Source organism: Melanerpes formicivorus, unplaced genomic scaffold (genome assembly GCF_026170545.1).
Source record: "Melanerpes formicivorus ecotype bairdi unplaced genomic scaffold, bMelFor1.0.p_v2 SCAF_171, whole genome shotgun sequence".
Taxonomy (NCBI): Eukaryota; Metazoa; Chordata; class Aves; order Piciformes; family Picidae; genus Melanerpes; species Melanerpes formicivorus.
This window is the reverse complement of record NW_027142523.1, coordinates 420,499-440,397: the sequence shown is the minus strand read 5'-3', so window position 1 is coordinate 440,397 and position 19,899 is coordinate 420,499. Positions and strand designations below refer to the sequence as shown.

The 19,899-nt window shown below is 60.7% G+C and overlaps 1 protein-coding gene across 3 annotated transcripts in view; it reads right to left on the bottom strand.

The window, feature by feature from the left end:
- SGMS1 (sphingomyelin synthase 1) overlaps positions 1 to 19,899 on the bottom strand; it is a 103,545-nt gene that overhangs the window by 68,806 nt on the left and 14,840 nt on the right. For 2 of the 3 annotated variants that reach the window (XR_010991236.1, XM_068169198.1), the window contains exon 2: positions 16,750 to 16,869. The gene's annotated coding sequence lies outside the window, so the exon portion shown is untranslated. Of the gene's footprint in view, positions 1 to 16,749; positions 16,870 to 18,303; positions 18,385 to 19,899 lie in introns of those variants that run through there. The other variant, XM_068169199.1, reaches the window with a different exon arrangement.

Below are 19,899 nucleotides of genomic sequence, written 5' to 3'. Positions count from 1 at the left end.
GTATCCAAACAAAGGGAAGGCAAAGGCCTTCACCTGGGGAAGAATGGCTCCAAGCCCCAGCACCCCAAGATCTCTCTTGCAGTGAGGGCCCAAAGCTGCAGACAGTGCTCCCTGGGCAGCCTGTGCCAGGCCTTGGCAGCCCTTGACAGGAAGGAACTGCTCCTGCCATACAACCCACAGCTGCCCTGGCCGAGCCTGGGGCTGGTTCCTCTTGCCAGGAACCCACAGGGGGGTGGCTATGGATTCGTGGGGATGCATCCTGGCTTCCATTTCAAGGAATTCACCCAGGGAGCAGCCATCCTGCTGCCCAGCTCAGGAATCAGGAGAGGGACAGGCCCAGCTCACAGCCCTGTGCTTCAGGATGTGCTCTGCTCCAGCCACACGCCTGCGGACAAGGGTAGCAACCTGCTTCTGCACCAGCACCTGCTGCATCTACCCTAACTCTTACAAGCTGGTGAAAAACACCCTGCAAGGGGAATTTCTCCCCTCCTGTGCCTCTTCCACAGCTCCTGGCTCGCTGCAGCAGGTTGCAGCTGGGACGGGCAGGCCCTGGCAGGAGGTCCCTGGGCTGCGCATTGCCCTGGCTCCTCCTCAGGCAGCTGGTGGGAAGTGGCCAACGCTGGCTGTGCAGCCTGGGGAAGGGAAGGCTCTGGGCAGACCTCAGGGCAGCCTTGCAGTTACAGCCCAGACCAGTCTGACCTGGGGCAGTGAAGTGAGGGAGGGCCAAGGGCAGGCCCAGGGCTGAGACACTCAGTGCCAGCTAATGGCCCTGAGGCCTGAGCCAGGCTGTGTCTGCCAGGGGTCTGCCTGCCAGGGGTCTGCCTGCCAGGGCAGCTGCACCTGCCCCAGGAGGCCACAGCAGTGCTGGCAGGGCTGGAAGCCCTCTGCAGGGAGCCAGGCTGGGAGAGTTGGCCTTGGGCAGCCTGCAGGGGAGAAGGCTGCAGGGAGCCCTCCTGGTGGCCTTGCAGTGCCCCAAGGGCCCAGCAGAAAGCTGGGGACAGACTGCTGAGCAGGGCCTCTTGTGCCAGGGCCTCTTCTCCCACCTTACAAGCCCTAAGGGAAGATGAAACAGCTTGAAGCTTTCCCAGGGCAGCTTTGGGTTGGACATGAGGAACAATTTATGCCCTAAAAATGTTGTCCAGGCCTGGCCCAGGCTGCCCTGGGCAGTGGTGCAGTCCCCACGCCTGGAGGGGTCAGGAAGCTGTGGAGATGTGGCACTGAGGGCTGTGGTTCAGAGGTGTCCTGGCAGGGCTGGGTTCAGGCCTGCACTGAAGGTCCTCTTCCAACCCAAAGGATTCCTTGGGTCCAGGGTCCCCCAGGATTCCACAGCTCCATGAATCTATGGCTTGATGATAGCAGAGGTGGCAGAGCCCCACCAAGCCCCGAGGGCAGCACCTCCACCCCTTGCCTTTGCTGGCCTCCAGCACTGCTCAAAGCTGCTGCTAATTCACCAGGGTTGTGCCCAATGCAGCACCTGCTCAGCACCCCAGAGAGCTGCTCCATTCCACATCTGCCCTCCAGCTCATCTTCACCACCTTCCATGGCTTGCTTCACCCACTCTGACAGAGCTCTTCAGGCCAGGGGGGACATCAGCCCAAACTCTTCCATGATTACAATCCACGATGCAGACCACATTCCATGTGGGAATACAGAGGAGGACCCCAGGCCAAACCACTGCATCACCTTTCCTGCTCCATCAATCCCTGCAGAGCTGTTTCATCTATCCAAATTCCCCAGGAGCCTTCAAAAAACTTTTCCTCAAGACAACTACATCTTCCACCATCAAACCTAGACACACATGAGCCAGGAACCACATGGGAGAACAGCTTTGAGAACAGCATGGGGAGGGCTGGAAGGAACTTGTGGAGATCACCCAGCCCAAGCCTCTGCCCCTCACACCAAACAACTTTCTCCTCCTGCTCAGCTCCAACCTCCTGCCTGCCACTCTGTGCCCCTTGCCCCTTGGCCTGGCCCTGGGCACCACTCAGCAGAGCCTGGCCCCAGCCTCTTGCCCCCCACAGCTCCTTTAGCTCTTGCTGAGCATTGCTCAGCTGCCCTCTGGGGCTGCTCTTCTGCAGGCTCTCAGCCCCAGGGCTCTCAGCCTTTGCTGCTCCCAGAGCTGCTCCAGGCCCCTCAGCAGCTTCCCAGCCTGCCCTGGGCTCTCTCCAGCCTCTGGAATTGGGGGACCCAGAACTGGAACCACTGATTCAGATGTGGCCTGGCTAGGATGAAGCAGAAGGGGAGAAGAACCTCCCTTGCCCTGCTGTCCACACTCCTCCTGGTGCCCCCAGCATACCCTTGGCCTTCCTGGCCACCAGGGCACCTTGCTGGCTCATGGGGAACTTTTTGGTCCCCAGCACTCCCAGATCCTCCTCCCTGGAGCTGCTTCCCAGCAGGTCTTCCCTCCCCTGTCCTGCTGCAGGAGGTTGTTCCTCCCCAGGGGCAGGACCCTACCCTTGCCCTTGGTGACCCCCAGGAGGTTCCCTCTGCCCAGGTCTGCAGCCTGCCCAGGTCTGGCTGGCTGGCAGCACAGCCTGGGGGCTGTCAGGCTCTGCTGCTCCCCAGCCAGCAGCTCCTGCTCCCCAAATGCTTCATCTCACCTTTTTTGGGGGGCAGTCTTTTGTGGAGAGAGGACTTTGCTGGTGAGCTGCACTCACAGCCTTGAGCACCCCCAGAGTCACACCACTCTCACCCTGGCAGAGGCACAGCACCTCTGTACCACCACCCCCAGAGCTGCCACAATCAGAGTACCACAGAAGTGCCTGGGGTGCCAAAGCCCTCTGAGCTCATCCAATCCAACCCAAGGCCCCCACGGCCACTGAACCATGGCCCCAGGTGCCACATCCACACATTTCTGGAACAGCAGCAGGGATGGGGACCTCAGCACGCCCCCTGGGCAGCCTGCCCCCACGCCTGGCCAAGTGCTTCTCCTGCCTAAGCAGTTTCTGCTTTCCTCCCCATCATCTATGCAGAACAGAGGGGGCTGAAAGTCCAGCCTGACTTAATCAAGTCCTGCTGACTGCTGCTGCACACAGGCTTGGCTTTTCCTGCCCCTGCAGAAGGCTTTCTCCTGCTCCCTGCCTGCCCCACGCACGCCTGCAGCTGCCACAGGCGGCACATGGCACAGCTGTAGCTGGGCAGCAGCCCTGGCACTCAGCAGGAGGCAGCTGAGTACCCCCAGAAGCAGGGAGCTGTGTGCTCAGGAGCTGTGGGGAGCAGCCGCCGGGGGCCGGACGCTGCTCTGGCACAGCTGGGGGCAGAGGCGCCCATGGGTGCCAACCAGGCATGGCAGCACCTGCAGACACCCAGGTGCACGCAGGAGCCTTGTGCCTCCCAGGGCAGCAGCTGCCCAGGAGCAAACCTCGTGCAGAGGATCCACTGGATCCACTCGGGGAAGCCTCAGCCTGTCCACATCAGCCTGTCCGCTTCAGCCTGTCTGCCTCAGCCTGTCCGCTTCAGCCTGTCCTCTTCAGCCTGTCCGCTTCAGCCTGCCCGCCTCAGCCTGCCTCAGCCTGTCCGCTTCAGCCTGTCTGCCTCAGCCTGTCCTCTTCAGCCTGTCCGCCTCAGCCTGCCCGCCTCAGCCTGTCTCAGCCTGTCCGCTTCAGCCTGTCCACCTCAGCCTGTCTGCCTCAGCCTGTCCGCCTCAGCCTGTCCGCTTCAGCTTGTCCGCCTCAGCCTATCCATCTCAGCCTGTCCGCCTCAGCCTGTCCGCTTCAGCTTGTCTGCCTCAGCCTGTCCGCCTCAGCCTGTCTCAGCCTGTCCGCTTCAGCCTATCCATCTCAGCCTGTCCGCTTCAGCCTGTCCGCCTCAGCCTGTCTGCTTCAGCCTGTCCGCTTCAGCCTGTCCTCTTCAGCCTGTCTGCCTCAGCCTGTCCGCCTCAGCCTGTCCTCTTCAGCCTGTCTGCCTCAGCCTGTCCGCCTCAGCCTGTCTGCTTCAGCCTGTCCGCCTCAGCCTGTCCTCTTCAGCCTGTCTGCCTCAGCCTGTCCGCCTCAGCCTGTCCGCCTCAGCCTGTCTCAGCATGTCCGCCTCAGCCTGTCCGCTTCAGCCTGTCTGCCTCAGCCTGTCCGCTTCAACCTATCCATCTCAGCCTGTCCGCCTCAGCCTGTCCGCCTCAGCCTGTCCGCCTCAGCCTGTCCTCTTCAGCCTGTCTGCCTCAGCCTGTCCGCCTCAGCCTGTCCGCTTCAGCCTGTCCGCCTCAGCCTGTCCACCTCAGCCTGTCTCAGCCTGTCCGCTTCAGCCTGTCTGCCTCAGCCTGTCCGCTTCAGCCTGTCTGCCTCAGCCTGTCCGCTTCAACCTATCCATCTCAGCCTGTCCGCCTCAGCCTGTCCGCCTCAGCCTGTCCGCCTCAGCCTGTCCGCCTCAGCCTGTCCGCCTCAGCCTGTCCGCCTCAGCCTGTCCGCCTCAGCCTGTCCGCTTCAGCCTATCCATCTCAGCCTGTCCGCTTCAGCCTATCCATCTCAGCCTGTCCGCCTCAGCCTGTCTCAGCCTGTCCGCTTCAGCCTGTCCGCCTCAGCCTGTCTGCTTCAGCCTGTCCGCCTCAGCCTGTCCTCTTCAGCCTGTCTGCCTCAGCCTGTCCGCTTCAGCCTGTCCGCCTCAGCCTGTCCGCCTCAGCCTGTCCGCTTCAGCCTGTCCGCCTCAGCCTGTCCTCTTCAGCCTGTCTGCCTCAGCCTGTCCGCTTCAGCCTGTCCGCCTCAGCCTGTCCGCCTCAGCCTGTCTCAGCCTGTCCGCCTCAGCCTGTCCGCCTCAGCCTGTCCGCTTCAACCTATCCATCTCAGCCTGTCCGCCTCAGCCTGTCCGCCTCAGCCTGTCCGCCTCAGCCTGTCCGCCTCAGCCTGTCCGCCTCAGCCTGTCCGCCTCAGCCTGTCTCAGCCTGTCCGCCTCAGCCTGTCCGCTTCAGCCTGTCCGCCTCAGCCTGTCCGCTTCAGCCTGTCCGCCTCAGCCTGTCCGCTTCAACCTATCCATCTCAGCCTGTCCTCTTCAGCCTGTCCGCCTCAGCCTGTCCGCTTCAGCCTGTCCGCCTCAGCCTGTCCTCTTCAGCCTGTCTGCCTCAGCCTGTCCGCTTCAGCCTGTCCGCCTCAGCCTGTCTCAGCCTGTCCGCCTCAGCCTGTCCGCTTCAGCCTGTCCGCCTCAGCCTGTCCGCTTCAGCCTGTCCGCCTCAGCCTGTCCGCTTCAGCCTGTCCGCCTCAGCCTGTCTCAGCCTGTCCGCCTCAGCCTGTCCGCCTCAGCCTGTCCGCCTCAGCCTGTCCGCCTCAGCCTGTCTCAGCCTGTCCGCCTCAGCCTGTCCGCTTCAGCCTGTCCGCCTCAGCCTGTCTGCTTCAACCTATCCATCTCAGCCTGTCCTCTTCAGCCTGTCTGCCTCAGCCTGTCTGCCTCAGCCTGTCCGCCTCAGCCTGTCCGCTTCAGCCTGTCCGCCTCAGCCTGTCTCAGCCTGTCCGCCTCAGCCTGTCCGCTTCAGCCTGTCCGCCTCAGCCTGTCCGCCTCAGCCTGTCCTCTTCAGCCTGTCTGCCTCAGCCTGTCCGCTTCAGCCTGTCCACCTCAGCCTGTCCGCCTCAGCCTGTCTCAGCCTGTCCGCCTCAGCCTGTCTGCCTCAGCCTGTCCGCTTCAACCTATCCATCTCAGCCTGTCCGCCTCAGCCTGTCCGCCTCAGCCTGTCCGCCTCAGCCTGTCCGCCTCAGCCTGTCCGCCTCAGCCTGTCCGCCTCAGCCTGTCCGCCTCAGCCTGTCCGCCTCAGCCTGTCCGCCTCAGCCTGTCCGCCTCAGCCTGTCCGCCTCAGCCTGTCCGCCTCAGCCTGTCCGCTTCAGCCTGTCCGCTTCAGCCTGTCCGCCTCAGCCTGTCCGCCTCAGCCTGTCCGCCTCAGCCTGTCCGCCTCAGCCTGTCCGCCTCAGCCTGTCCGCTTCAGCCTGTCCGCCTCAGCCTGTCCGCCTCAGCCTGTCCGCCTCAGCCTGTCCGCCTCAGCCTGTCCTCTTCAGCCTGTCCGCCTCAGCCTGTCCGCTTCAACCTATCCATCTCAGCCTGTCCGCTTCAGCCTGTCCGCCTCAGCCTGTCTCAGCCTGTTCGCTTCAGCCTGTCCGCCTCAGCCTGTCTCAGCCTGTCCGCCTCAGCCTGTCCGCCTCAGCCTGTCCGCCTCAGCCTGTCCTCTTCAGCCTGTCCGCTTCAGCCTGTCCGCCTCAGCCTGTCCGCCTCAGCCTATCCATCTCAGCCTGTCCGCTTCAGCCTGTCCGCCTCAGCCTGTCCGCCTCAGCCTGTCCGCTTCAGCCTATCCATCTCAGCCTGTCCGCTTCAGCCTAACCATCTCAGCCTGTCCGCTTCAGCCTGTCCTCTTCAGCCTGTCCGCCTCAGCCTGTCCGCTTCAGCCTGTCTGCCTCAGCCTGTCCGCCTCAGCCTGTCCGCCTCAGCCTGTCCGCCTCAGCCTGTCTCAGCCTGTCCGCTTCAGCCTGTCCGCTTCAGCCTGTCCGCTTCAGCCTATCCGCCTCAGCCTGTCCGCCTCAGCCTGTCCGCCTCAGCCTGTCCGCCTCAGCCTGTCCGCCTCAGCCTGTCCGCCTCAGCCTGTCCGCCTCAGCCTGTCCGCCTCAGCCTGTCCGCCTCAGCCTGTCCGCCTCAGCCTGTCCGCCTCAGCCTGTCCGCTTCAGCCTGTCCGCCTCAGCCTGTCCGCTTCAGCTTGTCCGCCTCAGCCTGTCCGCCTCAGCCTGTCCGCTTCAGCCTGTCCGCCTCAGCCTGTCCGCCTCAGCCTGTCCGCTTCAGCCTGTCCGCCTCAGCCTGTCCGCTTCAGCCTATCCATCTCAGCCTGTCCGCTTCAGCCTGTCCTCTTCAGCCTGTCCGCCTCAGCCTGTCCGCCTCAGCCTGTCCGCCTCAGCCTGTCCGCCTCAGCCTGTCCGCCTCAGCCTGTCCGCCTCAGCCTGTCCGCCTCAGCCTGTCCGCCTCAGCCTGTCCGCTTCAGCCTGTCCGCCTCAGCCTGTCCGCTTCAGCCTGTCCGCTTCAGCCTGTCCGCTTCAGCCTGTCTGCCTCAGCCTGTCCGCCTCAGCCTGTCCGCTTCAGCTTGTCTGTCTCAGCCTCTCTGAGCAACAGCTGTGCTGGATGGAACTGACCTGGAATCAACTGAGCTAACAGACAAGAGACTAATTCCTGCACACACTTTGAGCTAACAGCATTTCCTCCTTAATAATTACCTTTCTCTGTAACCCTTCTTGGGAAAAAATGGAGATAGGCGTAGAGAGGGGGCGGGGGGGGGCACCCTCCTGGCTGGTGGAAGGAAAGGTTATTGTGTCTTACATGCTTAGCTGTATATTTCTGTACACACTGTACATGCTGTATGTTGTGTACACATTCACTGCATCTCATCCTGCCTGTACACAGAGCTCTTGCCCATTTCTGCCTCTCCGACCGAGCTAGCCGTGCTTTCCTTGTGTGGGGGGAGAACTGAACTTCCCCTCACCACCACAAGCACCTAAGAGGCTTGCAGCAGCCAAGCCTCTGTGAAGCCTGCAGATTGAGCTTGGGTGAGAACTTCAGCCCTGAGCCCAGCAGCTGCTTGCAGACTGTGTCCTCGTGGTCTGCAGACACTTCTCAGGTGAGCTTCAGCATTCTGGGCAGCAAGTAAACCACTGAGCAATGCTTCCTGCCTGTGGAGGAGCCAGGCTGGGGAGCCCCTGGGTCTCAGGCTCTGGAGGGGGCTGCTTGCTCCTTTCCCATCTGGATTTACTTGCTTATTGTTTTGACTGCAATGGTGGCAGAGGCTGCAAAGGCTGCAGCTCGGCCTGCCCTACCCAGCAGCCAAGCCAGCCCCAGGCTGGGGCTATGGTAGCTGGCAGCAGAGGGAGAGAGCTGAAGCTGCAGCAGCGTTGCCATGGGAGCCCAGGCTGCCTCACGTCTCTGGGCTCCCTGGCTGCCTCGGGAGGGAAGGGCTCAGCAGATGGCACAGGGGAAAAACAAACCCCAGACATCTCAAAAGGATCCCAGCATGGTTTAGGCTTTCAAATCCAATTTGGTACCAGCTCCTGGCTCCAGAGGGACAGCAAACAATATTGATCTGCAGGCCAGGCTGGCTGCCTGTAAATGCACTGCCAGGCTGCTCTCCCTGCCAGCAGGCCCCAGCTACTCCTTCCACTGCCTTCTGCTAAATTTAGCCCCAGCAGGCTCACAGAGGACCATCACAGGCCTGCCAGAGGCAGCAAAGAGGGGCAGGGTTTTCTTCCTGCCTCCTATATACAGCAGCAGCCACCTCACAGCAAGGCAGGGGAGCACTCAGAGCTCAGGAGAGAGCAGCAGAGGGATGCAGCAGCCTGAGTGTGCTCACACAGCCACTGTGCAGCTCACCAAAGGCACTGCCTTGGGATGGAGCCTGCTGAGCCTCTCTCCACACTGCAGACATTCCTGTGGCTACAAAGCTGCAGGGGCACCACAGGAGCTGAGCCCACCACACACTCATCCAGGCTTTGCTTGTCACCCCACTCACAGAGTCACAGAATCCTTTCACTCCAAAAAGACCTCTCAGCTCATCCACTCCAACCAGTCTCAGTCTCTGCCCAGGCTGGAGCTAAGCCTTGGCCCTCAGCACCACAGCTCTGCCTCTGGGAAACACCTCCAAGGATGGGGATTCAGCCACCTCCCTGGGCAGCCTGGGCCAGGGGCTGGGAGCCCAGAAAAGGGAAGAAGTTTCTTCTGATGTCCAGCCTAAACCTGCCCTGGGGCAACTTGAGGCCATTTTCTCTCCTATCACCTGAGACTGGGGAGCAGAGCCCAACCCCCAGCTGGCTGCAGCCTCCCCTCAGGAGCTGCAGAGAGCAAGGAGGTCTCCCTCAGCCTCCTCTGCTCCACACTCAACCCCCCCAGCTCCCTCAGCTGCTCCTCCCCAGCCCTCTTCTCCACACCCTTCCCCAGCTCTCTTGCCCTGCTCCAGCCCTCCAGCTCCTGCTGGCAGGGAGGGCCCAGAGCTGAAGGCAGCACTCAAGCTGTGGCCTCCCCAGTGCCCAGCCCAGGGCACAATCCCTGCCCTGCTCCTGCTGCCCACACTGTTGCTGCTCCAGGCCAGCCACCTGGGCACATGTTGGTTAAGTCCAGCATGGATCTTTAAACATCTCCTGCTCTGAGTCTTTCTTCTCCACACAACGTTTGATTTCTTTTTCCTCTTCTTTTAGAGCTGCCAATTCAACTGTCAAACCAGCTCTGATTCAAAGGACATTACTCCACCTCCACCCTCCACCCCTCTCCCAGAGCCACCCACCAGCCCAACACCAGCATCTCCAGGGAGATGTGGTCCTCTTCACGCACCAGCAAGCAGCGCAGCTCTCTGGAGGAAAGGCAATGTTACCATGTAGGGAGCCTTCACCCTCTGAGACACCCTGGTGGCGTCCTCGGTGCACAGCCCAAGTGTCAGCTCTACCCAAAGATGAGGTCATGCTGCAAATGGAGCTTGCAGGGGAAACACTGAAATCTGTCAGTCTTCCATCACAGAGCTCTCTGGGTTGGAAAAGGCCTCTCAGCTCATCCAGTCCAACCATCCACCCAACACCACCACAGCCACTGAACCATGGCCACAAGTGCCACGACCATAGGTTTCTGGAACGCCTCCTGGGATGGGGACACCAGCACCTCCCTGGGAATATGCATCACCACCACCTGACCCCCAGCCCAAGCACCAGCTTGGCCAGCTGCCAGCCCAACCTACCCAGCTGCCAGCACTCCCCTGAGAGCTCCACACTGCACAGCTCTGGTGGCCACACAGCAAATCACCCAGCAACTGCTGCTGTCATCCACTCTCAGGCAGCACCTCCCGAGCAGCTGCGTCAGTTGCTGCTGTGTGTCTGTCCCCCAGCAGCTACCAGGAAGGTGAGATCCCATGAGAGCCAGGAAGCCCCCATCTGACCTGCTTCCCAGCTCCCTGCCCTGTGCACCACACAGCACTGAGGACAGCCAGAAACCAAGGGTCAGAGACTCATGAATGCTTTGGCTTGGAAGGTACAGAACACAGAATGAACCAGGCTGCAAAAGACCTTCGAGATCATGAGTCCAACCTACCCCCCAGCACCATCTGATCCACTGAGCCATGGCTCCAAGGGCCACATCCAGGCTCTTCCTAAACACCTCCAGGGATGAGGACTCCACCACCTCCCTGGGCAGCACATCCCAAGGGCCAATTACTCTCTCTGGGAAGAATTTCTTCCTAACATCCAGCCTGAACCTCCCCTGGCACAGCTTGAGACTGTGTCCTCTTGTTCTGCTGCTGGGGGCCTGGGAGCAGAGCCCAACCCCCACCTGGCTCCAACCTCCCTGCAGGGAGTTGGAGAGAGCAAGAAGGTCTCCCCTGAGCCTCCTCTTCTCCAGGCTAAGCAACCCCAGCTCCCTCAGCCTCTCCTCACAGGGCTGTGCCCCAGACCCCTCCCCAGCTTTCTTGCCCTTCTCTGGACACCTTCCAGACCTTAAAGATTATCCAGTTCCAGCCCCCTGCCATGGGCAGGGACACCTCCCACCAGCTCAGCTTGCTCAAGGCCTTCCACACCTCCAGGGAGGAGGCAGCCACAGCCTCCCTGGGCAGCCTGTCCGAGTGTCTCCTGTTTCTGCAGTGACTTTACCACAGATGCTGTCACCTCCTGCCCCCCCCCCCACTCTAATCACTGATCCTCAAGCCAGGAGATGCTGTCTGTAGTAGCCAAGTGTCCTCATGGGCCACAGCAGGGAGCTGCTGCTGAAGATTACCAGGGCCAAGCCTCTTCTTCCCCATCCCTGTGCTCCTGAATCCAGCTCCTGAACCTGCTTCCCATCTGCTGCTGAGTCCAGGCTGGGCCTTGCCCAGCAGCAGTGGTGCCAGTGGTGCCCTCAGTGCCCTCAGTGCCCGGTTCCATGTTGCTTTGTGTCTCTGTGTCTCTGCCCCTGGCATTGCTCTTGTCTCCAGCCCAGCTGGGGGAGTTTCTCTGCCCCCCATCAGTCTCTCTCCCTTCTGCCCTTTCTCTTCCCTGTGGGCAGCAGAGGGCTCCACGGGCAGCCTCTGGCACTCCTCAGTGCCCAGCCTTGGTGCAAGTTGTTGCTTCCTGGTTTTCTTGGCCACTCTTTGCTGGAAGGATGAGGGCTGGGGTACAGCCAGCAGGCTCAGGCTTTGCAGAACATTCCTCACTTCCCCTGCTCTCCACGCCGAGCAGCCAAAGTTCATTCACCTGCCTTTAGGCAACAGCTGCCCCTTGCCTTTTGTCATCTTCATCATCCTCTGCTGAACCTTCTCCTTTTTGGAGCTGGAGGAGCAGCTGGGCTTCAAGCACAGCAATGGAGGAAGAGGCTGGGTGCATCTGGGGGAGGGGTTGGGTGGTTTTGTTCTGTAGTTTGCTGCCTTATTCCCTAGCCTTCACTAAGTGAATTCACTCAGTCACTGCTTGGCCTTGACTGCTACTGTCAGCAGCTTGGACCTCCAAATCCTGACCAGAAAACCCAAACATGCATCCTGCCAGCTCTGCATGAACAATCCTAAGGTTTCAGAGACAGGAAAGGGCTTAGGAAGTGTAGTGAACACTGAACATCTCCCACCAGCTGCTTCCTAAAACTCAGATAGAGCAGAGCAGCAGAGCAGGGGACTAACCACATCCCTGTCTGGGCATGAAGAAACATAGAAGCATGGAATTGTCAGGATGGAAGGGACCCCAAGGCTCAGCCAGCCCCAACCCCCTGCCATGGGCAGGGACACCTCACACCACAGCAGGCTGCTCACAGCCACCTCCAGCCTGGCTGCAAACACCTCCAGCCAGGAGGCTTCCACCACCTCCCTGGGCAGCCTGGGCCAGGCTCTCACCACCCTCCTGGCCAACAACTTCTTCCTCACAGCCAAGCTCCAGCTCCCCACTTCTCCTTTTGCTCCATCCCCCCCACTCCTAGCCCTCCCTCACCCCCTCCAAAGTCCCTCCCCAGCTTGCTTGCAGCCCCCTGCAGCTCCTGGAAGGCCACCAGAAGGGCTCCTGGGAGCCTTCTCCTCTCCAGCCTGCACAAGCCCAACTCTCTCAGGCTGTCTGCAGAGCAGAGCAGCTCCAGCCCTCTGCTCCTCCTCCTGGCCCTGCTCTGGACACCTTCCAGCCGCTCCAGAGCCTTCCTGTGCTGGGGGCTCCAGCACTGGCCCCAGAGCTGCAGCTGTGGGCTCAGCAGAGTGGAGCAGAGGGGCAGAATCCCCTCCCTGGCCCTGCTGGCCACACTTCTCTTGCTGCAGCCCAGGCTCTGCTTGGCTCTCTGGGCTGCAAGTGCTCCCTGCTGGCTCCTGCTGAGCTTCTCCTCCCCCAGCACCCCCAAGGCCTTTCCTGCAGGGCTGCTCTCCAGCCAGTCCCTGCCCAGCCTGTGTTGGTGCCTGGGGTTGGCCTGAGCCAGCTGCAGGACCTTGCCCTTGGCCTTGTTGAGCCTCCTGAGGTTGGCTTGGGCCCAGCTCTGCAGCCTGCCCAGGTGCCTCTGGAGGGATCCTTCCCTCCAGCTGTCAGCAGCACCACACAGCTTGGTGCTGAGGGAGCCTCAGTGCCACTGTCCCTGGCACCAACAGAGATGTTAAGCAGCACTGGTGCCAGTGCTGAGCCCTGAGGGACTCCACTTGTCCCTGGCCTCCCCTTGGCCATGGACCCTTGACAGTCAGCCTTTGGGTGAAGCCCTCAAGCCAGTTCTGAATGCTCCATCCATGGAACCCAGCCTGGAGACCAGGATGTGGTGTGGGACAATGTCAAAGGCTTTGCTCAGCTCCAGAAGCCTTCCTCCATCTTCTCCCTTCCCTCTGCTGGCACCCTCACTTTCTGCAAATCAGGCACAGCCTGGGAACCACCTACAGGACAAGAGGAAAGAGCCAGGGGAGGGTTAGGTTGGCTATCACAAGAACTTCTTCCCTGAAAGGGTTCTTAAAGCCTGGCCCAGGCTGCCCGGGGAGGTGGTTGAATGCCCATCCCTGGAGGTGTTTCACAGAGGCAGAGCTGTGGTGCTGAGGAATATGGCTTGGCCCCAGGGTTGGTAGAGTTAGAGCATGGTTGGACTGGATGCTCTGAAAGGACTTTCCCAACCAAAGCAGCTCTGTGATTCTTTCTTCTGCATGCCCCACCCCTGGCAAGCCTCAACTGAGAGCCTACAGGCTCCAAGGCAAACTAGCAGAAGATGCATCTCAAGCTGGGGCACTGTACCAAAACACAGATCTGCCCTGGAGTTCTGAGCTCCTGATGCAGCCCCAGCCCAAGCACCTCTGCTGAGGCACTCAGCAGAGCAGAACAAAAGGGAATTTATTAGTAACCAACTGCTGCCTTCCAGCTCCACTGCCCTTGCACCACACCTTGTGTTCCTCACCTCACCCAGGCCTGCCACGCTCCACAGAGCCCAAGCCTTCCTGTCTCACTAATGATCCCACCCAGGGCAGCTCAGTCAGTAACACATCCAGGCTGCTTTTCAGTGTCTCCAGAGCAGGAGACTCCACCACCTCTCTGGGCAGCCTGCTCCAGGCCTCCAGCACCCTCACACCAAACAAGTTTTACCTTGTGTTGAGGTGGAACCTCCTGAGTTCCAGCTTGTACCTGTTGGTCCTTGTCCTGTCACAAGAGCCTGGCACCTTCATCCTGAAATCAATCCCTCAGACACTTAGAGACACTCCTAAGGTCCCCTCTCAGCCTTCACTTCTCCAGAATAAACAGCCCCAGGGCTCTCAGTCTTTACTCTCAGGAGAGATCAAAGTATCACAGCATCACCAAGGCTGGAAGAGACCTCAAAGATCAAGTCCAACCTGTCACCACAGACCTCATGACTAGATCATGGCTCCAAGTGCCACATCCAATCCCCTCTTGAACACCTCCAGGGATGGTGACTCCACCACCTCCCTGGGCAGCACATCCCAAGGGCCAATCTCTTTCTGGGAAGAACTTTCTCCTCACCTCCAGCCTGAACCTCCCCTGGCACAGCTTGAGACTGAGTCCTCTTGTTCTGGTGCTGGGTGCCTGGGAGAAGAGACCAACCCCCACCTGGCTACAACCTCCCTGCAGGGAGTTGGAGAGCAAGAAGGTCACTCCTGAGCCTCCTCTTCTCCAGGCTAAGCAACCCCAGCTCCCTCAGCTTCTCCTCACAGGGCTGTGCTCAAGGCCTCTCCCCAGCCTTGTTGCCCTTCTCTGGACACCTTCAAGTGTTTCGATGTCCTTCTTAAACTGAGGAACCCAGAACTGGACACAGGACTCAAGGTGCAGCCTAACCAATGCTGAGCACAGGGCACAAGGACATCCCTGCTCCTGCTGGCCACACTCTTCCTAATGCAGTCCAGGTCTGGGGCACAGCCCTGTGAGGAGAGGCTAAGGGAGCTGGGGTTGCTTCCATGATTCTGTCAGCTGCTGGCCTTCATCTGAAGTGGGAAGTGTTGCACAAGAGCCCTGCTGCACTTCACAGCAGGGAGAGCCTTCCAGACAAACCCTACCCGTGGTGGCCTTCCCCCTTCAAGCACTGGAATCCAAGTGGAGAACCTTTCATCCCTGTTTCCTAGGCCCCTGTCCTATCTCCAGGCATCTCAGGTAGAGGATGAGCCACTTGAAGGGGGTGGGATGGCCTCAGCCAGCAAAGGCCAACTGAAAGCTATTCCTCCTCATCCTGGCACTCCCAGCCCTTGTCCAAAGTCCCTCCCCAGCTCTTCTGGAGCCCTTCAGGTACTGCAAGGCTGCTCTGAGGTCTCCCTGCAGCCTTCTCCCCTGCAGGCTACCCAAGCCCAACTCTTCCAGCCTGGCTCCCAGCAGAGGCTGCTGCTGTGGCCTCCTTTGGCCCTGCTCCAACAGCTCCCTGCCTGTGCTGAGGGCTCCAGAGCTGCCCCAGCACTGCCTGGGGGGCTGAGCAGAGCACAGCAGAGGGGCAGAATCCCCTCCCTCCAGCTGCTGCTTTTGGTGGATGCAGCTCCTGTGCAGCTGGAAAAGGCTAGGTGGGAGGTCAGAAGGGGATTCAGGCAGGAGCTGAGCAGAAGGCCCAGAGGGTCTCCCAGAGAGTGAGGGCAGAAGCTGTAGCAGCTGGTGGGTGCTGCTGTGCCTGAGTGCAGGAGGGGAGCACATGCAGAGCTTTATGTGCCAGGCCAGCAGCAAGCTCAGATTCAGGCATTGCTAGCAGCAAAGCCATGGCTTAACCAGTCAAGGCCACCAGGAACCCATACCCTCCACACTGCCAGCCAGCCACAGCTATGAAGCCCTCCAAAGGTGTACCAAACAGCCCCCAGCATCCAGTCACCCTTGGCATTTCACAAGGGGCTGGGGCTGGGCTGGTGCTGGGGGGGGTTAGTATCTGCTCCAGCCAACTGCTGCCCATCTCATGGGGCAGCCTGAGGGCTCCAGAACCTTGCAGCCCGGGGTGGAGCTGCATTTGCCTGCCTGCTGTGTCTCTGCACAGGCAGCTTCGGCACAAGCACTGTCACAAGGCAGGGCGTGGGCTCCACCCGGCTACATCTGGCGGCCCTCGGCAGCCTGGCAGCACCAAGCTTCAACATCAACCAGGAGGAGGCACAGACCTGGAGCTGCAGACACTGTGCCCTCTGCTTCAAACAGCCACTGTCAGACTGTCCTTAGCCAGCCAGCACTGTGAGCTTCACTCTCTGAGCTGCCAGGGGCAGAAACAGGACTGCAAAGTCCTCCTTGGAAGCCTCTTGAGTTTCAGAGACAAGAGACTGCAGCAAGCAGCTCCAGCCAGTGCCAGGCTGCAGGAGGAAGGGATTTATGGAACAGAAGGCTTCCTGGGTTACTTTCAGGCTCAGGTGCCCCAAAGCCAACATCCTTCCTTGGGGCAAAAGAAAATATCCTTCTACCAAGGAGGGAAAAAACCACCCCTGAGGAGACAGCAGTAGCTTAACTCTGCACTGGGTCAGGGCTCTGGATGTCAGCCAGGAGGCACCCATGTGTTTGGGACCCCAGGAGTCACACACCTTGCCAGCAACTGAGACAAAGCACAGAATGGCAGAATGGGCTGGCTTGGAAGGGACCTTAAGGAGCACCCAGCTCCAAGCCCCTGCCCTGGGCAGGGAGCCTCCCCCCAGCCCAGCCTGCTCCAGGCCTCAGCCAGCCTGGCCTGCAACACCTCCAGGCAGGAAGCAGCCACAGCCTCCCTGGGCAGCCTGTGCCAGGCTCTCCCCACCCTCACTCTCAACAATTCCTTCCTCCTCTCCACTCTCAATCTCTCCTCTCCCAGCTCAAAGCCATTGTCCCTGGGCCTGGCACTCCCAGCCCTTCTCCAGAGTCCCTCCCCAGCTCTCCTGGAGCCCTTCAGCTCCTGCAAGGCTGCTCTGAGGTCTGCCTGCAGCCTATTCCAGGACTGTAAACATCTCAGTGACCTTTCAGTGGCCTTCTGCTAAGATTGTCCACTGAGTGCTGCAGGTAGAAGGCAATGTGCAGCCTCTCCAGCAGGCAGTGCCAGGCTGGCAGGGGCAGTGCCTAAGCTAAGAGCCAAGGGAAAGAAGCAGCAGATCCTCTAGGAAGCTCTGCAATTCCAACCTCCCTGAAGGAAACCTGCCAACCCTTTTTTTCCCAGCTGTCAGAAGACAGTGCCCAGAGCTGCAGGCCAGTAGGCCAGAGGACACAAACACATCCCAGGGGAGGAGCACTGAGTGCTGCCAGTGATGCCCACTGCCCCTGGCACCCACCCAGCACCATCATTAACTCAAAGCAAAAGAGACACCTGGCCCTGCAAGCCACAGGGCAGAACCTGCCCAACTCAGGTCACATCTGGCAGCAGTCAGAGTAGAGACAGTGTTGAAGGGAGAGCCCAAAACACAGGGGCTTGGAAGTGCAGAATTCATGGACTTACCCAAACCTGCTTTGCTGCCCAGGGCCCTGGACTCATCAGGGGAGAAGCTCAGGAGGAGAGCAGGAGTCAGAGCTCAAGAGAGCTGCTGCTGGCTGCTCCTCACTCAGTTGAGAGTCACTGCTGAAAGAAACACAAGGCCAATTAGCATTAATTACTGCCATGCAGTACTTCTGAAGAAGCAGATAGGAGAGTGCTGCTAAAATATTCATTGAATCCCAGAATGGGCTGGGTGGGAAGGGACCTTCAAGCTCATCCAGTGCCAGCCCCCTGCCATGGGCAGGGACCCTCCCACCAGCCCAGCCTGCTCCAGGCCTCATCCAGCCCAGGCTTCAACACCTCCAGGCAGGAGGCAGCCACAGCCTCCCTGGCAGCCTGTGCCAGAGTCTCCCCACCCTCACTGCCAACAATCTCTTCCTCCTCACCCAGCTGGCAACCAGGAGACCCCAGTAGAACAGCACTGAGAGAGCCCCAGCATGGGGAGGGCTGGAAGGGACCTCTGGGCATCCCCCAGCCCAAGCCCTGCTCCAGCAGGGCACCCCCAGCACCCTGCCCAGCAGCACAGTGCCCAGGGGGGGTTGGAAGCTCTCCACACCAGGAGACTCCACAACCTCTCTGGGCAGCCTGCTCCAGGCCTCCAGCAGCCTCACAACAAACAACTTTCTCCTCCTGCTCAGCTCCAACCTCCTGCCTGACACTCTGTGCCCCTTGCCCCTTGGCACCACTCAGCAGAGCCTGGCCCCAGCCTCCTGCCCCCCACAGCTCCTTTAGCTCTTGCTGAGCATTGCTCAGCTGCCCTCTGGGGCTGCTCTTCTGCAGGCTCTCAGCCCCAGGGCTCTCAGCCTTTGCTGCTCCCAGAGCTGCTCCAGGCCCCTCAGCAGCTTCCCAGCCTGCCCTGGGCTCTCTCCAGCACTTCCCTGCCTCTGGAACTGGAGAGCCCAGAACTGGAGCCAGGGCTCCAGCTGTGGCCTGACAAGGGCAGAGTAAAGGAGGAGGACAACCTGCCTCAACCTGCTGCCCACACTCTTATGAATGCAGCCCAGGAGTCTATTGTCTTTCCTGGCTACCAGGGCACCTTGCTGGCTCATGGGGAACTTGTTGGCCCCCAGCACTCCCAGGTCCTTCTCCCTGGAGCTGCTTCCCAGCAGGTCTCCCCTCCCCTGCCCTGCTGCAGGAGGTTGTTCCTCCCCAGGGGCAGGACTCTACCCTTGCCCTTGGTGAGCTCCAGGAGGTTCCCTCTGCCCAGGTCTGGCTGGCAGCACAGCCTGGGGGTTGTCAGCCCCTGCTGCCAGTGCTCAGCAGGCAGCTGGGGGAGGCTCCACTCTGTCCCCTCATCCAGGTTCTGTTTGCTGAAACAGAACTGGCTCCAAAGCATCGACTGGGGGAAGCCAGCAGCCCTGGGGAAGCCCTCACCGCCCTGGGGAAGCCCTCACCGCCCTGGGGAAGCCCTCACTGCTTCCGGGAAGCCCTCAGTGCCAGGAGCCAGTGCAGTGCTCACTGCAGCCAGTGCAGTGCTCACTGCTGCCAGCAACCCCCTCCCATCCCCTGGGCACTCACTGGTCTGCCAGGCCTTGTGAAGCCCCCAGAGCCATCCCTGTGCTGGGAGCTGCTGCCAGCAGGGCAGCTGCAGGCTCCAACCTATCCCTGTTCCAGGCAGGAAGGTTCCCCAAAGCCCCAGGAGGTGGAGCAGCACTCCTGCTGCCCAGCGTAAACACATTTTTGACGAGCACACCATGACTCAGCACCAACTGCTGGGCACCACCCGAGGTGCTCCCGGACAGATGTGGACTATCACTCTCTGCTCTGAAGCCTCACAGCCACCATGAGGTGCCAGAGACAGCAGTGAGCCACTGACAAGGCACCAGAAGTTTCCTGTCCTCCCCAAGCAACACTGAGGGCACAACTGCAGGGCTGGGCACAGGTGGCACTTCCTTGGGCTTTGGTAATACTCAGGGCTCTCCTCAAGAAAAGGCCTGGAGCAGCAATGGTGTGGGCAGCAGGAGCAGGGCAGGGATTGTCCCCCTCAAACTCAGCACTGGGGAGGCCACACCATGAGTCCCAGGTTCAGTCTGGTGCCTCTCCCTGGCAGCAGGAGCTGGAGGGCTGGAGCAGGGCCAGAGAAGGGCAAGAGAGCTGGGGAAGGGTGTGGAGAAGAGGGCTGGGGAGGAGCAGCTGAGGGAGCTGGGGGGGTTGAGTGTGGAGCAGAGGAGGCTGAGGGAGACCTTAGAAGAAACTTCTTCACTAAGAGGATTCTCAACCACTTGAACAGGAGGAGGAGGCTGAGGGATGCCCAGGGCCAAGCCTTTTCTTCCCTGGGCCCTGGCCCAGCAGGACTCTGACCTTGCTGCCTTCCATCCCCATCCCTGTGCTCCTGAATCCAGCTCCAGAACCCAGCTCCTGAACCTGGTTCCAATCTGCTGCTGAGTCCAGGCTGGGCCTTGCCCAGCACCTGCCCCCAGCAGCAGTAGTGCCACCAGCCCAGGCTGCTCCAGGCCTCATCCAGCCTGGCCTGCAACACCTCCAGGCAGGAGGCAGCCACAGCCTCCCTGGGCAGCCTCTGCCAGGCTCTCCCCAGCCTCACTCTCAGCAATTTCTTCCTCCTCTCCACTCTCAATCTCTCCTCTCCCAGCTCAAAGCCATTGTCCCTGGGCCTGGCACTCCCAGCCCTTCTCTAAAGTCCCTCCCCAGCTCTCCTGGAGCCCTTCAGCTCCTGCAAGGCTGCTCTGAGGTCTGCCTGCAGCCTTCTCTTCTGCAGGCTGCACAGCCCCAGCTCTCCCAGCCTGGCCCCAATTCCTGCAGGCACAGGGACAGCTGCAGCCAGAGCAGGCTGCCCAGGGACACAGCCAGGCTGAGCCTGAATGGCTCCAGCCATGGAGCCTCCACCACCTCCCTGGGCAGCCTGTGCCAGGCTCTCCCCAGCCTCCCTGTGCAGAGCTTCCTCCTGAGCTCCAACCTGACTCTGCCCTGCTCCACTTCCAAACCCTTGCCCCTGCTCCCATCCCCACAGCCCCTTCTGGACAGTCCCTCCCCAGCTGTCTTTGTTGGTTCCCTTTAGGTCCAGGTCCTTCCTGTGCTGAGGGCTCCGTACCTGGCTCCAGCCCTGCAGGTGAGGTCTCCCCAGAGCAGAGCAGAGGGGCAGGATCCTCTCTCCAG